The sequence below is a fragment of the Lissotriton vulgaris genome, chromosome 9 (genome assembly GCF_964263255.1).
Source record: "Lissotriton vulgaris chromosome 9, aLisVul1.2, whole genome shotgun sequence".
In the NCBI taxonomy this organism is placed as follows: Eukaryota; Metazoa; Chordata; class Amphibia; order Caudata; family Salamandridae; genus Lissotriton; species Lissotriton vulgaris.
The window spans coordinates 1,042,605,395-1,042,622,375 of NC_141697.1; positions in this window are offsets into that span (position 1 = coordinate 1,042,605,395).

Here is a 16,981-nt window from a genome sequence, read left to right on the forward strand (position 1 = left end):
GAGACTCTCGCTGATCTTCGCAGCAGTTGGCATAATTTCCACTAGCTTCACTTCGGTGGAGACCCCCACCGAGGGAATCCTCCCAGCGCCTGCCTGACTCTAAGATGGCGGCCGGCGGCGACTTTTGGATGGCGATCGCCGCTTCCACTGGCTCGCCCCAACTTCTCTCCGGCCTCCTGCTAATCCTGCGGCCCTCTCTCGGATTTTCTGGCCTGCCTCCCGACCTGCTGCCAGTTTGGGGCCACTGCCAGTGCCGGAATGCCCTGCGGCCCTGCAACTCGGGCCGGATCTCCGGACCACTCACCCCTCCCCCCACATGGCACCAGTGTTCTGAATGTGCCGCTGCTCCCGGAGTCCACACTGCTTGCGGTTGAATCCACATACAACCCACCGGCTGCCATGCAGCGCCTCACGGCCAACGCATGACCGCACCAACAGCGTCAACATGGCCTTCACCACCTGGCGCACTCTCACCCCCACCGAGATGGCTGACCGCAAGCTCTCCAAGATGGTGACGCGCCTGCGGCTGGCCTCCAGCTTCATCTCCCACCTTCTCTCCTGGACTTCTTTACTTTTTGTTCTGTCCTGGCCGACACTTTGCTGCTGATTTCGGGCAGTTTTCTCTGGACTCTGACCCTCCTTCCATTCCCTCGTCCTTTAACCCTTTCCCCCGTTGATGATCCTCAAATGGTTCTTCCCTTTTCTGCTTTGTCTTCTCTCCATACCCTTGCATCCCTCCCACCCTCCCTTTGTGCTGTGACTGCATCCACACTTATGGAACTCTGTTTTTTTTTTGCATACCCTAATCACTAGTATATGCAGTAGACCGTTGTTCCCTCTACCATACCTATCTGATCCTTAGAGTATATCCAGTCATATCCCTTCCTTTGTATATAGAGATAACTCTAGCGACCAGTCTCCTACGTGACTGTCGGAGTATATCCATGTGTTTCCCCTCCCTATGTATATAGAGATAACTCTAACGACTAGTCTCCTATGTGACTTTTAGAGTATATCCATGTGTTTCCCTTCCCTATGTATATAGAGATAACTCTAATCACTAGTATATGTAGTAGACCTTTGTAATATCTACCACTCCTATGTGACTCAGAGTATATCCAGTCATATCCCCTCCCTATGTATATAGAGATAACTCTAACCACTAGACTATGCAGGAGTCCGCTATGCTCTCTACCATTCCTATGTGACTCTTAGAGTATATCCAGTCTTATCCCTTCCCTATGTATATAGAGATAACTCTAATCACTAGTGTATGCAGTAGTCCGCTGTGCTCTCTACCATTCCTATGTGGCTCTTAGAGTATATCCATGTGTATCCCCTCCCTTTGTAGATAGAGATATCACCAGTATATGCCTAGAGTATTTCAATTTGTATCTCCTCCTTATGTGACTCTACCTCTTGTACATTTGCAATTTTTTTCTGTTTGTATCCTCTATGTAACGCATGTAATCCTAAATCCTTAAGTTTCCAACTGGTTCTTATGTAAAGCAAAAATTTGCTATGTTCTCAAATGGTTCTTATGTAAAGCGCTCTGACACCTTCGGGTAAAGTTCGCGCTATATAAAATTGCACAAATAAAAAAAAATAAAAAAAACTCACTATCTGTGAACTTTGGATTCTTCTTAGGGGGCATGGTGATGGGTGGTGGTGGGGAGTGATGTGTGGGTGTGGGTGCAAGTGAGGGTGGGTGGGTGTAGTTTTGCTAGGTGTATGTGGGAGTACTTTTGGAGAGGTGCTAATGGTGTGAAGGTTGTGTGATGGTTGAGTTGTGAGTGTGTCTGTGGTTGCTGTCTGAATGTGTTCTATGCTGGCTGGTCTGTTGTATTTGCAAAGGATCATGGTAGTGATTTTTGGCTTATATAGGTGGAGTTGTGGGTGTGTCTTTGTTACACATTTTTTTGGGGGGTATTTATTGACTTTGACATTGCTTGTTTGGTCCTTTTTTTGTGTTTTTTCCTTTGTGTTTTGTGGGCATGTAGGAGACATTCTTCTGACCAAGTCGGACGCTCATGTTGGCTCGTGCGGGCTTCTCCGAGTCTTTCACGCTGACTTTATTCTGTGTTGCATACTGGTCGGTCGCGGAGGTCTCTCTTGCTTCAGGTACCTGTTATCTGTGCGTGTCGGTCATGCGGCTTGGGCTCCGTGCGAGTCGGTCTGGTATCACATGAATTGCATCGTACTGTGCATGTCGGACGTTGCGAGTATGTGTTGGTCGGGTTCATTCCTAGTTCATGTTGGTCATTCAGATTAGTGTCACGTTTCTGGCCAAATTACTGATTTCTGTATGGCTCGGTCGTACGGCTTGTATTCCATATGGGTCAGTTGTAGGTCACCGGTGTTGCATTGTACTGCACGGGTTGTACGGTGCATGTACGTGTCGGTCGGACTCTGTTCCCAGTTCATGTCAGTCGGTCCGATTTGCAACCGGAATCGGCCCCTAAATATTAATAAATAAAAAAATATCATTAATTTATTATAATTAAATGACTTCCCAACCATTACCCATATAAAACCCACAACCTGCTACGGAACTAAAAAGTGCAAAATGTAATTAAACATTAAAACTGATAGCTTCTAAAAATGTAACACATTTAATAAATAAAATAAACAATATTCTTACTGTCGATGGTTCTCACTGACGATATTTAGGACTCGATATTCCTGTAGTTTGAAATTTCCAACTCAATATTTTGTCGGCACACCATTAAACAGACTACAGCTCACATTGACCAGAAGAAGAGTGCGCTGAATAAGTAAACTAAAACATTGCCAACCTCATTATGACATGGTGGCTTGATACAAAAAAAAACACATCACTTAAACACACTGGCATAATTGTGCGTACACAAACACACACACACTACCACACAGGCACCCTGTTGGTCAAGCTCATGGTAAAGAAGGTGACTGAGAACAAAGGAGAATCTCTGGCTATATAGGCCTGGAATTCTGAAGTCAACACAGCCTGGCCAATAACCTGCACAGGCAGGCAAAAACAGCCTTAATTTGGAATGTACTCAAGGCCATCTACAAGTCCCTAAGTATTCTAGCATAGCAGCAGTGAGAATGCGAAAATGTGTTAAAAAAAACATCAAAAGCAGGTAGTAGACTAGGCCCCACACAGTAAAACACAACAGTATATTCAAAAACCTGGATGGAAATACAAGGAATAGGAGGAAAAATATAACTTACGGCCTCCATCATCCAAAATAACTGCAAAACTTCCAAGGGTGGATGATGCAGAAGAGATTACAAAGGATGAGTGATGCTCTCTCTTTGGAGTCTACATCCAAAATGACCAAAAGTTGAACAAAGAACAGGGAAGAGTCTTCAGGACAGAAAGAAAATGTTGATACTGTATGTACAGTGGCCTCACTCTCTATGGCACTTCCTCTATAAAAAATAAAAGTAATACATATTAATGAATTTCACACAAAAAAAGTTACCTGAATGATTTTTTTGTGTAAAAGTTCAACTCAAATTACATTTTTAAGTTGATTTATCAGTGCCCAGCATAAAACCACCAGCATCTCGTTTTGGTTTGTTTACATTGTTTCCGTGCATTTGCCACAGGATTGTTACCTGAACAAAATCTTTATTTAATGCAGCATGATAGCATAATTTTGGGTGTACTGTGTCACATCCACAAAAAGCCAAAATTCTTCAGGATTATGGGTGCATAAGAAACATTTCACCTGGGTGGGTTTAGGAAAGGTATTACTTGTTGTCCCTTCCCAAAACTACTATAAGACACACACCTCTGGACACAGTGTTATGAAATCAATAGCCAAAATTTTTTAACCATGACTCGGCACTGTACATGCACATTTTTCTCATAAATTATTTCATTAGACATGTCTAAGTTATAACTATAACTTTGAATCTTCAAATGTTTGTATAGTTGAAGTTGTTTTTCTATTGCAACAATAAACAATATTTTCCCAAGTCTAACTAAGCTTTAACCTTTATTTTTTCACTGAATTTGTTTTTTATTTTTTAATAATGTGAAAATTTCTACAGAGCAAAAATTAAAGCCGCGTTTGCTCAGTCATACAGGTACCTTAAGAAATTCAACAGTTTTATGTATGAGCATATATACAAGTATTTGATGTGGTATAAATTGTTATTTCTATATTAATTTTGGGGCTGTGTTTATAACCCATTTGTAGTTATGATTTAACATTAACCATAGTTTCTATGTTATTGGCTGCCTTTTATTATTATTGGCTATGTTTATAGCCCATATGAATTAATGGTTTACTTTTTTGGGGAGTTGTATAATACATATAGGTTGAAAAAAACACAGAGGCTGTTGTGAAAGAGTGCCTATATTATGAGTATGTAAATGTTGTGAGCGGCAGTAATTATGTTTGTAGTTTGTTGGTATCACAGTACTGCCTAGATACTACTGTGATAGTACTGCAGTGCTACTTGATTGTACAACACCTTTTGATTGGCTTAAAACAGTGTAAATTACAAGAAATAGGAAGTTGACAGCCTTTTTCATCAATTACAATGTGAGCCTGTAAGGGTAAGGTGGTGTTGTTTTTCCTTTTGGAAAATATTCTTCATTGAAGCCACATTCGAAACCTGTTCCCTGTGCACAATAGCTGGGCATCAAGATCCTGCCCTGCATCAGGAGGAGGGAGAAGACCAGGTGGAGCAGTTGATGGTGATGAGGAACAAGAGGTGGAGTGGCAAAAGAATATGAAGGAGTCTGTTGAGTGGCAATTTTTTCCCTGAAACCTGGAGGGAAGAAAGTCAGCATGAAGCTGCTGACATGCAACCTCTGCCTGAAGGTTGACCATTCACTCTACAAGGTTGGCTTGGGTGGAAAGGAGGTGGGAGGAGGAGTTGGAAGAGGCTGCCCCAGCAATATCCATAGTGGTCACAGGTCCCGACACTGCAACGTCTTCAGCACCTGCAGTGTCCACTGAACATACTTCATCTGTAGTCGCATCAGTACCTGCTCCTGGCACCACCAGTCCAGTTCACTTCTTGTGGCAGGATAGGCAGTATACCAGAATATTCACCAGGAGCTTGTGACCGCTCACCAGTTTGCTCCCCAGCATCACTATTTTTTGTCTCCCTTTCTTATCCTTCTCCATCCTTATCATCTTTTTTTACATTTGCTGGCCACGTTGACCAGTAGGAAAAAGCTCAAAACGTCATGAAAAGGTAAAAGAAGTAAAAGAAAGAAAGTTATTTTAAGAAATTCCCGAATATTTCCTATAGTAACGGGTTTGTGTTAATATTAACCATATTTTGTACGGTAACAGAAAAATAAATGTGAAATTATTATACTGATTATTGTAGCTACATAGTATATAATAATTTCCAATGCAAGATACAAGGGTTACTCAAGAAGAAGACCAGAGACTGAAGAGAAGCATCAAGTTTATTCCATACACTTCAGCCACACCATTCCAGCTGCCAATTACGGAGCGCGCAGGCTCCTGACTCTACATTCTAAAAGTTTGTGATTGCAAGTTTCCAGTGTTCCAGTCTATTCTATAATGTTGTGGTATTTTGTACGGTGCAAGCAACATGGGTGATGGACAGATACACATCTCCCTTTTTTCCCAAAAGATATTTTCCTCAGATTCTAATCCCAGAAAGCATTCAAACACATAACAGTGAAACATTACACAAGAAAAATCCCACACCAATTTAAAAATTTGAGTATATTATTAATAAATTATTGGAACAAAATGACAAAACTCCAATTGATAGAACCTTAGTTAGGAATTTTATTTAAAGGTAAAAAATAGTCCCTAAAAAACTCTAAGATGTACCTGCGGGCATCAAGTCGGGCAATACTGGGTCAAAGTAAAGAAATATGGCCTACCACAATGGATATCGAGTCGGATACAGAAAGGAGATTTGGTCCACTCTCCTCTTACCTTTGGACTCAAAATTTCAAAGAAAAGTGTTCTGAGAAGGTAAAGTTCAGTGGAGCAAGGCTGCAGACAGTGCCCGGGGAGGAAGAATCATCGCTGGTGAGCTGCTAGATGACATCTGAGTTAAGATTTCCACATTTGGACTCATTCTCTTTTTTGGAAGTCAAAAATATCCAGAGGGATGAGCATGGAGGCTATAGGCAAGGATAGGTCCACAAGGCTAGTTGTCCCTTTAGGTGAAGGACCAATGAACAGGATTCGCTGCTGCAGAGAAGAATGTAGTGAGAGCTGCAGCGAAGTCTGGCCAAACTGCGATGCAACTTGGGTGAATAGGCAAGTAGGTTGGTCTTGGTCTTTTCTCTATTCTATGAGCAGTTTTCAGCCAAACTGTTTTTAGTCCCAAGTTTTGGAATATGGATATCTGGGCTCCTTTAGCACCACCACCAAGGGTCCTTGACTGGAGTAGTACCACTTAGGGGGTTAGGACCCAGGTTCGGTCCAGGTACGGGTTCAAGATGATTGGAGTCTTTTCTGTCCCTGAAGCTTGGATCAGCCAACTAGCCCTTGGAGTCACTTTGGTAGTCCTGTGTTCAAGTGATAAAGCAGGGCTCAAGCAGCAAGGCAGGCATCTGAGGGTTGAAGGCAGGCTCCCGGCAGCAAGGCAGGCCTTCTAGGTACAGCAAATCAGTATTGTGGAGTACACACCTGGTCACAACAGTAGGCAATCCTCAGAGAGTTCTTCCTCAGGGCCAGAAAGTGAACTGAAGAGTGGGTCAGAGGGTCTTATTTTTATACCTGATGCCTTCTTAGAAGTAGGAGATGTTGATAGTGAATTCCCTTAGAAGCGCTTGAGGTTTCTTGACTCCCCTGACCTGGCTCCAAGCTGACTGGATATACAATGCGGGGGTGAGAAGTCCTTTGTGTGCAAGCAGGGGACAGCCTACTCAGTTGAAAGTGGGGCTGGGCCCAGCTCCGCCCGCCATCCTGCCAGTTGATAGACCAACCAGGCACAACTAATACCTCTATTTTGTGGTTGTCTGGAGGAGTAAACGAAGTACCACTGCCAACTACACCCAGTCTTAGCAGTAGGCTCTAAATAGTTAGGGCAGGAAAATGGCAACTTTCTAAAAGTGTATGTTATATGTAGACAAGGGAACCCAATTTTAGATTAGTTAGGGACCATGGGTACCTATATTTTATACAAACAGTGGTTCCTCACAAAGAAGATTGGAGGAAAGGATGAATATAGAAATGTAATGAGATCTATATTAGTTTGTCTGTCCGGACAATAATTTTTTAATATATTTATGTTTAAGAAAAGCAAAACACCGGCAAGAAAAATGGCTAACAGTGGTCCGGCTATCACTTCCCTCATCGCTAGCATTTGGACCCCCAACGTGGATACAGTACATGCCGCATAGATCGCCGGACTTTCACATAGGATCGCCAATCTTTGCACATTTTTTTTGCTTTCCCACCTCATTCAGCTATAAGTCACCGGACAGCCAAAGTGGATCTCTATTTGGCACATGCTGCTGTGCTTGCGTCTTGAGTTCCTCTTAGTCCCTTGCGGGATTTTGTTCACTGCCGTGAACGATCAACCGGCATTAGTCTCAGGCATACATACCTATGTCCTGATGATGATCCCGGTACTCTGTTTCTAAGGGATCGAAATGTCATCAACTGTACACAACTTGACACTGGCATATGAATTATCTAATTAATTGGGCTATGGTGTTTGTTTGTATATTTGCTTGCCAATGTATTTACTCTTCCCCAAGTGTCTAAGAATGCCTGAGCCTTTCTTTCCGTTATAACTGTCACAGTGTTTGGGTTCCACTTGATTGTTTTTTGCTTTTCTTAAGCATAAATATGTTAAAACATTCTTGTCTGGATGGAAAAACGAATATAGATCTCATTGCATTTCTATATTCATCTTTTCCTCCAATCTTCTTAGTGAGGGATCACTGTTTGTACAAAACTTTCTAAAATTGAATTTTTTAAAATTGTAACGTACAATTGGGCTTTACCATTAAAGAGGGTTTTTAATTACAGTTTCTTAGACACTAAACTCAAAATGCTCCTCTGTTCCCAATCAAAACTTAGCACTTGTTAAATGAAATAAGGAAAACCAATGCTAACCAAAGGGAGAGGTAGGCTTCACAGTAGGGAAAACGATGTTAAGGGTTTTTCACTACCAGGACTTGTAAAATGTAAAACTATCTATGTCCAGCGTTCTAATTACAATGCACCCTGCCCTCTAGGCTACCTAGAGCCTACCTTAAAGGGAATTATATGCAATGAAAGGGTAGTTTAAGGCTAGGCAAGGGGGTTATATTACCAGTGTGAATTGGCAATCTAAAACTGCACATTCAATATGGAGCATAGAGGGAAAAAGAACCCTGGTCGCCCTCCACTCAAAGAGTTATAAACAACAAAAAGACCAGGATCCTACAACTACAGAAATCCTAATCTATCGTATTTCCGATTGTAGTCCACATGAAGACTTGTAGTTTTCTACATAACCCTCATTGTACTCGAATCAGTAGTTTGTGTTTGTGTATAACATAAAACACTTTCCAACACTTTGTTGACAGTTTTTAAGACGTCAGGGACTCATAAGGTAACATTCTCAACTATTCCAGTCCCATTCACACCAGACGGTGTTTGATGCTACGCACTATAAGAAACGAGGTAACGAAAAGAAAAAACAAGCAACCTCGTGAACAAGGGTAAAGAAGTAAACACCCAGTAGACCAACCAGCAATTGAAGGAATTTGCACACACAGTCCAGCCACATTCAGGGACTACATAGGCATCAGTTGTAATATGCTGCACAGATTGAAAGTTGCAAGCTGAAACTAGAACACCCCAAATACGAGTCTCCCCGTTCAAAGTAAGTGCACTAAAATCTCACCCGGGGTCTTTCCTAATTGTGGAAACGAGATATAATCATTCATACAAAAAATTTTCCCTATAAATTACAGAAAGTGTGGTTCACATATCTATATTACCACAAGGGAGAAAATAAGAAACTCTTTCGCTGAGAGGTTTAGATTCCCATGTGAACTAATGACGGCATAACAAATTCAAGTAAGAATGCCAGTCAAAATACCAATATAAATATACCAGAGACACTGTAAAAAAAATGCACACAACTAGATAAACTGCAATCTTAACAAGTTGAACAACACTAACTGTATGTATTCACTTTTTAGAAAGAAGATGTATTGTTTTTAAAGATACGTCTGTCCTGAAGAAGGTGTCAAAATATCAGAAAGCACCGAAACGCGTCGACAAAGGACTGTTTTAAATGTTTTATTATTAATGTGATATGTTATATTGATTTGTGTTGTTCCTCTGTGGAGAATTAATTAATGTATATGAGTTAGTGACTCTGTTTGGAAACCGTAACAGGAATTGTTAGATGAATTGTCGAGAGATGTACCAGAGTTCACGATTACAAATGCCATATAATATGTGATTGACTGAAAGGTTTTTAATGATAAAAAAATTCTCTTTTTAATTAATAAAATTTGAGCGATAAAAGCAGATTTATCGTTGTGTAGTAATAATTATCTGTGTCACTATTGAACACGAAATTAAGGTAATTCGTGTGTAGGCCTTTTGGTCACTGATTCAAAGTAATCAACACAGAAAGGAATTTTTCTTTTTATATTGTTACAGCTTACGCCAAATAGAGTTAAAACCGTTCTCTACACATATAGAAATATTTCAAAAATTAGAATCCTGCTACCAAGTGATCTGTTTTTACTATTCAATTTGGTTAAATTTGATACAATAAATTCAATCTCTTCATTCCTTACAGCTGTCACTTGGTCTAATACAAATCCCTTGGCTCAATTTACTAGTCCTTCTTCTAGCCATGGCTCTGTCTATTTCCACATATAATTACGTGACAATTTTTACCTAGTTGTATATCTGTCTCCAATCCCACAATACGTGAAGTAGATCTTTCCATCTTTTGTAATTTTATAGCTAACGTTTTGCTTATAGGTATGTTTAGTCTGTGATTCTCTACTTTATCTTTACAAGGAGGATGCACAATGTCCTCTTTTTCTAGATGTTGCATTTTATAATTTAATTGAGCAACTTTTTCAACAGATGACCTCAAACAAACCACAGTTTGTGATTGTGAAAGAAGGTAATGAATAATTTCAGCAGGAGAATGAAGGTTCTGAAATAATGTATTTGTATTTTATTCCTTTAGCATAATCTTTGCTTTATTTGACACAATGCCAAGGCGAATGTCTTTCAATATTTGGGCATATTCTTAATCCTTAGCTTGCCTCATATTCTGTGTTCATTCTCTGTATGTGAAATGCAACCAAATGTTGACATTGCTTATACATCCCAAACAATTCCAAGTATTTTCCTGCCAAGGTTTGTTAAAAATTGGTTCACCTTTTACAGGAGTTAATTGTAATAAGTATTAAAAACAATGACATGTCTTCCTTCACAGAGTACCTCTTGCATAAGTAAATGAATAAATGTGAACATCAAGTTTGAAAAAATACTCACTTCATCGTTAAAGAAAATATATATTTTTAAGAGCTCTACCAAGTTCTTGCCATATATATGTATTAAGTTTTCAGCATTCCTATTCAGTATCAAGTTCTACAGTAAAAACAGTAGACAATGTAAGATAATTCCCTTAATGTTATGTGCTGCTAAGCCAGTAGGAGCAGTAACTACACAAGATAAATCTGAGGTAGTACCTTTATGCACCTAAGCAGTAATTACTTTAATACGAAAACCTTTCCCAGTTCTTACTAGTCCGCTCAGATATTGTAATATAGGTTCATAAGCACTATATTCATAATACTTATTTTCATGTTGAATTCCATGATCTACAGACTGTGTTATGTCTTGGTATTTTTGTAGTTGTTCATTATCTAATTTTGATACTAAGGGGTTGATAAGGATGTAGGGTGGATCGCCACCACCCGCATGGTGGTGACGATCTGCCCTACATCCATCCCCACTAGCCACCTATTTCCCCCGGTATATTAATACGGCGGGGGGACCCCAGTGGGTGGAAAGACCGTCTGCCATTTTTCCGCCAGTCGACTGGGTGGAAAAGGGGCTATCTATGGTGGCAATGTCTGCTATACACCGCCATCCATATTAGCATGGGCAGCGGAGCATGGCTTTCCATGGCGGAGACCCCGCCATGGAAAGCCATGTGGAGTCCACTTTGGGGGGCCCGTTGTGGGCCCCCAGGGTATTGGGGGGTGCACATTGTCATGGACATGGTGGCATGCACCTCACGGTGCCTGTCACCTTGTGCATGACAATGCACACAGTGCATTTCCGGCATTGTGGCGGGCGGTGCTGTGAGCACCGCCCGCCACAATGCTGGGAATGGAGGATGCCACCGCCACAGTGGTGGTGGCATCCTAATTGCAGGTGCGGGACCACCGCACCACTGGCGGCCGGTCCCAGCACCGCTAGGGTGGCGGACGGAGTAAAGTCCGACCGCCATCATAATCGGCCCCTAAGTAATCCAAATTACCTATGTCCTTTTTCACATCATCCATTGTATGTTGGAACTTGTCATTAGCAACAGTTTCAATATCAATAACTGGTTATCCAAGTGTGTTACCAGTCCTGGAAGTGAAATTATTAATTGATGCAGTATTGTGTTTTATATCTGCATTAGTATTATTCTCTTCCCATATTTGTTGTTCCAACATATTTTAGAATGTCTGAAATTCAGGCAATGCAATGTCTTTTTTATAAACATTAAATACGTCCTCATAGGATTAAAAGGGACCTTAATTTCATCTTCTTTATGCCAAGGTTTAAGTAGTTGAAGAGCTGCTAAATAGTAGAATTCTTTCTTTTCCTGTGTTCCTCAACTCAGTTTCCAAAAATTAGAAAGAGTAGGTTTAGAATGATGTATTAAACAAATATTGGCACCTTCAACTCAAACTTTTCCAGGATTGGTAATTTCTAAAATTATTATTTCTATATGTGCAGTTCTGAGCAACTTCATAACATGATAGTTTTTATAACAATGGACTTCTCTTTGGGTAATAAGTGTCCAACTTATTTGTTTTTAAAATGTATTTGTGTGATGTGTAAGGCATTTAATTTGACTTCAGATTTTCAGAACTCTCTGTCATGACAATGACAAGTCTAAACTATTCACATGATTGCCCGTGATTTACCATGCAAGCTTGAGTGATCCTAGTGGCCACATGCTTCATAGCTACTGACCTCACTGTGAGATAGTGCTTGGTGGCTAAATTGTATAATCTTTTGTTTAAGTATTGGTCAGCAGATATTTCTTCCCACACCTCCTTTATATCTGGATTGCATGCCTTTGTAATATAGGAAATAACATAATCTGCATCTGCTGTAGAGTTATCTGCAACAAATTGGATGTCCATGTTAGCTTTCGACATATGTTGATTTAAAGGGTTGCAGTCATTGATCCGTTGTGTTACTTGTGTTCTTCTAAGATTGTTGGTGTTCAGGTGATTTGCCAGTAACCGCATGTCTTACAGATGACACTAAATTGTTGACTCTTCCTTTCCGTAGAATTAGTCTTGGAAATCCAAAGTGATATTTTGAGTAATAATTAGATTTGTTCCAATATTTCCATAAACAGTATTTACCACACTTTTATGATTGAAAGTGTAACACTTGTTTACAAAGTTTCTTCTTTTTCTTTTTTGTAGGTGTCACAGGTAAGAAATTGCTCAATAAAATTAAGAACTATTTCATGAGACTCATAAATACTCTTTTCGCCAAAGCAATCAAGTACTTCTCCAATGTTTTTTTTTCTGGTTAAGTACTGAAGCATAGTTTGAATTTTGTGGTTGAAACATCTGCAGGATCTAAAGAACATACAGGTAGATTCATCAAGCATTTTTGCGAGCGCAAACGGTGCGAATCGCAAAAATCGGCCGTTTGCGCCCGCAAAAATTGCATTTGGGATTCATCAATGGTTCATGCTCTCGCAATATAAGAATTCGCAAATAATTGCGAGTTCTGATATTGCGATTGCATTTAAGGAATCGCAATTTGCGATTCCTTATATGCAATGCATGAACCATTTTAAATTTGCGATTTCGCAATCCGGGGCCGCTATTTTCCGCGAAGTCTGACTACGTGGTAAATAGCGAAAACTTAGATAAATGCACTTTTGTGCATTTATCTAAGTTGCATGTTACACACACACATGTCCTTTGGACATGTGTGTGCGCAACATACGTGTACATTTCCATTTCAGGGGTGCCACAGGGTGTCCTTTGGACACCCTGGCACCCTTGAAATCGCATCCTTATTTGTGATTCGCTAATTGCTAATCGCAAATAAGGATTGACTCCCCATTCATTCCTATGGGCCTTTAGGCCCATAGGAATGAATGGGAAATGGGAAATGGGAAATCGCATCCTTGTTTGCGATTAGCAATTTGCGATTCGCAAATAAGGAAGCAGTAGAAATCGCAAAAAATATTGCAATTTCTACATGCATCCCGTCCCGTTTTGCGAGTCTGTAATAGCGATTCCTTAATAATCGCTAATACAGACTCGCAAAAGAGGACTATGATGAATCTGGAGGTTAATTCAGCTGGTGTTTTAAAGTTAATGTCTGCCTTTTTTAGCATTTGTTTCAAGAAGAAATTGATACAAAGCGGCCCATCTGTACTCAGGACAGCTTAAATTAATAATAAAGTAGGTGGTCCTAGATGTCTGAGCATACATTTCACTTTCTGTGTATTCAAATCAATATTAATTTGTCCCACATTGACTTGCCGTAATGTTCATTAAGTTATATTCTAGATTTCATCTTTTTTGTGCACCTTTTAAACAAAATCCTCTGCTGTTATATTACTAAAGACAGTTTCGGTTTGCCATCTGCAACAACATAAAAAGCGAATGATGGACTATCTTGTCGAAAGCATGGATCCTCTGAATAAAATCTTGTAGCTCGGTACTCAGATGCAAAAATTTGAACTGGATCATATTGGCCACCTTTTCCAGAGGAGAGTGAATGTGGATAACATCTGATCTTTGTTTTAGTATTTGGTATGGTATGGTATTTGGTATTTGGTATGGATGATTGTTTGGTAAATTGTATCGCCGTAAATTGCCTCGTTATTGTACTTGTATTTGTTTGTTTCGTCTTTTTTAGTGCATTTCACTTTTATTGTCCCGTTGTCACTGCTTGTTCCCTGCCCCACCCCGCTCCCTGCCGCTGCTCCCCCGCGGCCCCACCCACGCTCCCTCCAGCATCACTGCACCGCTCACCCCCCCACTCGCCACCCAGCTCCCGCCTTCCAGCTGCTCCTCCCTCCCACAAAGGTTCATAAGGCGAGGCTCACGGGTGAGGAGCTGTGACCTGACCTGACCTGGTCAGACCCGGTCGCTCCTCCCGCTGCGTGGCCCACCCCGGTTGTGCCCGGCCTCCTCCTGCTGCCTAGAGAGTTCTGCCCCTGCTGGTTTGGCCTGCTGACCCTGCCTGCCCTCTGTGCCTGCTTCGTTGTTTGGTAAATTGTATCGCTGTAAATTGCCTCGTTATTGTACTTGTATTTGTTTGTTTTGTCGTTTTTTTAGCGCATTTCACTTTTATTGTCCCGTTGTCACTGCTTGTTCCCTGCCCCACCCCGCTCCCTGCCGCTGCTCCCCCGCGGCCCCACCCACGCTCCCTCCAGCATCACCGCACCACTCACCCCCCCACTCGCCACCCCGCTCCCGCCTCCAAGCTGCTCCTCCCTCCCACAAAGGTACATAAGGCGAGGCTCACGGGCGAGGAGCTGTGACCTGACCTGACCTGGTCTGACCCGGTCGCTCCTACCGCCGCGTGGCCCACCCCGAGTGTGCCCGGCCTCCTCCTGCTGCCTAGAGAGTTCTGCCCCTGCTGGTTTGGCCCCCTGACCCTGCCTGCCCTCTGTGCCTGCTTCGTTGTTTGGTAAATTAAATTGTATCGCCGTAAATTGCCTCGTTATTGTACTTGTATTTGTTTGTTTCGTCATTTTTAGCGCATTTCACTTTTATTGTCCCGTTGTCACTGCTTGTTCCCTGACCCACCCCGCTCCCTGCCGCTGCTCCCCCGCGGCCCCACCCACGCTCCCTCCAGCATCACCGCACCACTCACCCCCCCACTCGCCACCCCGCTCCCGCCTCCAAGCTGCTCATCCCTCCCACAAAGGTTCATAAGGCGAGGCTCATGGGCGAGGAGCTGTGACCTGACCTGACCTGGTCTGACCCGGTCGCTCCTCCCGCCGTGTGGCCCAACCCGAATGTGCCCGGCCTCCTCCTGCTGCCTAGAGAGTTCTGCCCCTGCTGGTTTGGCCCCCTGACCCTGCCTGCCCTCTGTGCCTGCTTCGTTGTTTGGTAAATTAAATTGTATCGCCGTAAATTGCCTCGTTATTGTACTTGTATTTGTTTGTTTCGTCATTTTTAGCGCATTTCACTTTTATTGTCCCGTTGTCACTGCTTGTTCCCTGCCCCACCCCGCTCCCTGCCGCTGCTCCCCCGCGGCCCCACCCACGCTCCCTCCAGCATCACCGCACCACTCACCCCCCCACTCGCCACCCCGCTCCCGCCTCCAAGCTGCTCCTCCCTCCCACAAAGGTTCATAAGGCGAGGCTCATGGGCGAGGAGCTGTGACCTGACCTGACCTGGTCTGACCCGGTCGCTCCTCCCGCCGCGTGGCCCACCCCGAGTGTGTCCGGCCTCCTCCTGCTGCCTAGAGAGTTCTGCCCCTGCTGGTTTGGCCCCCTGACCCTGCCTGCCCTCTGTGCCTGCTTCGTTGTTTGGTAAATTAAATTGTATCGCCGTAAATTGCCTCGTTATTGTACTTGTATTTGTTTGTTTCGTCGTTTTTAGCGCATTTCACTTTTATTGTCCCGTTGTCACTGCTTGTTCCCTGCCCCACCCCGCTCCCTGCCGCTGCTCCCCGGGCTCCACCCACGCTCCCTCCAGCATCACCGCACCGCTCACCCCCCCACTCGCCACCCCGCTCCCGCCTCCCAGCTGCTCCTCCCTCGCCCCGCCCCCCCAACTCTCCATTTATGGCAGAGTGCATGCGTACACGCAGCGTTGACACGCAGCGGGCGCGCCGATTGTGTGCCGAAGGCGCGCCAAAGGCAAACCCGTCTGCGCCCGTCCGTGCCTGGACCGCGCCCAGCGCCAGACCCCCAGGCCCCTGCATCTGCCAGCCCACCCGCCGGACTTACGACACCGCCACCCTCAACGCACTCAACACCAGCCGAATCCCCGGCTGCCACCGAGCCACCCCAGGACGCACCCACAGACCCTTCACCTGCCAATCCTGCAAGTTCTCCTGCATCCGGACCTGCACCGCACCCGCCAAGCCGAGCACCAGCAGCAACCACCTAAAGTGCATCCTACTCAACACCCGCTCCGTCCACAGACACACCGTCGAACTCTGGAACCTCCTCGACTCCACATCACCAGACATCGCTTTCCTCGCGGAAACATGGATGAACGCCTCCTCAGCACCCGACATCGTCATCGCCATCCCGGACGGATACAAGATCACCCGAAGGGACCGCGTCAACCAGACCGGAGGAGGCATCGCCATCGTCCACAAGAACACCATCCGCATCACGACCAACTCCGACGACACCCTCACAACCGCCGAACACCTACATTTCCAGATACACACCGACCCCAAGACCACCCTCAGAGGCACCCTCATCTACAGATCCCCGGGACCACGCACACAATTCAGCGAAGACATTGCCGACTTCATCAGCCGGCACGCCCTCCCCTCCACTGACTACATCCTCCTTGGGGACCTCAACTTCCACCTAGAGAACAACAACGACCGCAACACCACCACCCTGCTGGACAACCTCGCCAACCTCGGACTCAAGCAACTGGTGACCACCCCCACCCACTACGCCGGCCACATGCTTGGCCCCGTCTTCTCCTCCAGCAAGGACATCTCCTTCAGCCACACCACCAGACTCCACTGGACAGACCACAGCTGCGTCCACTTCAGCTTCAGTAGGACCACCACCCACCACCACCCGCAACAGGTTCCCCGCAGACGCTGGA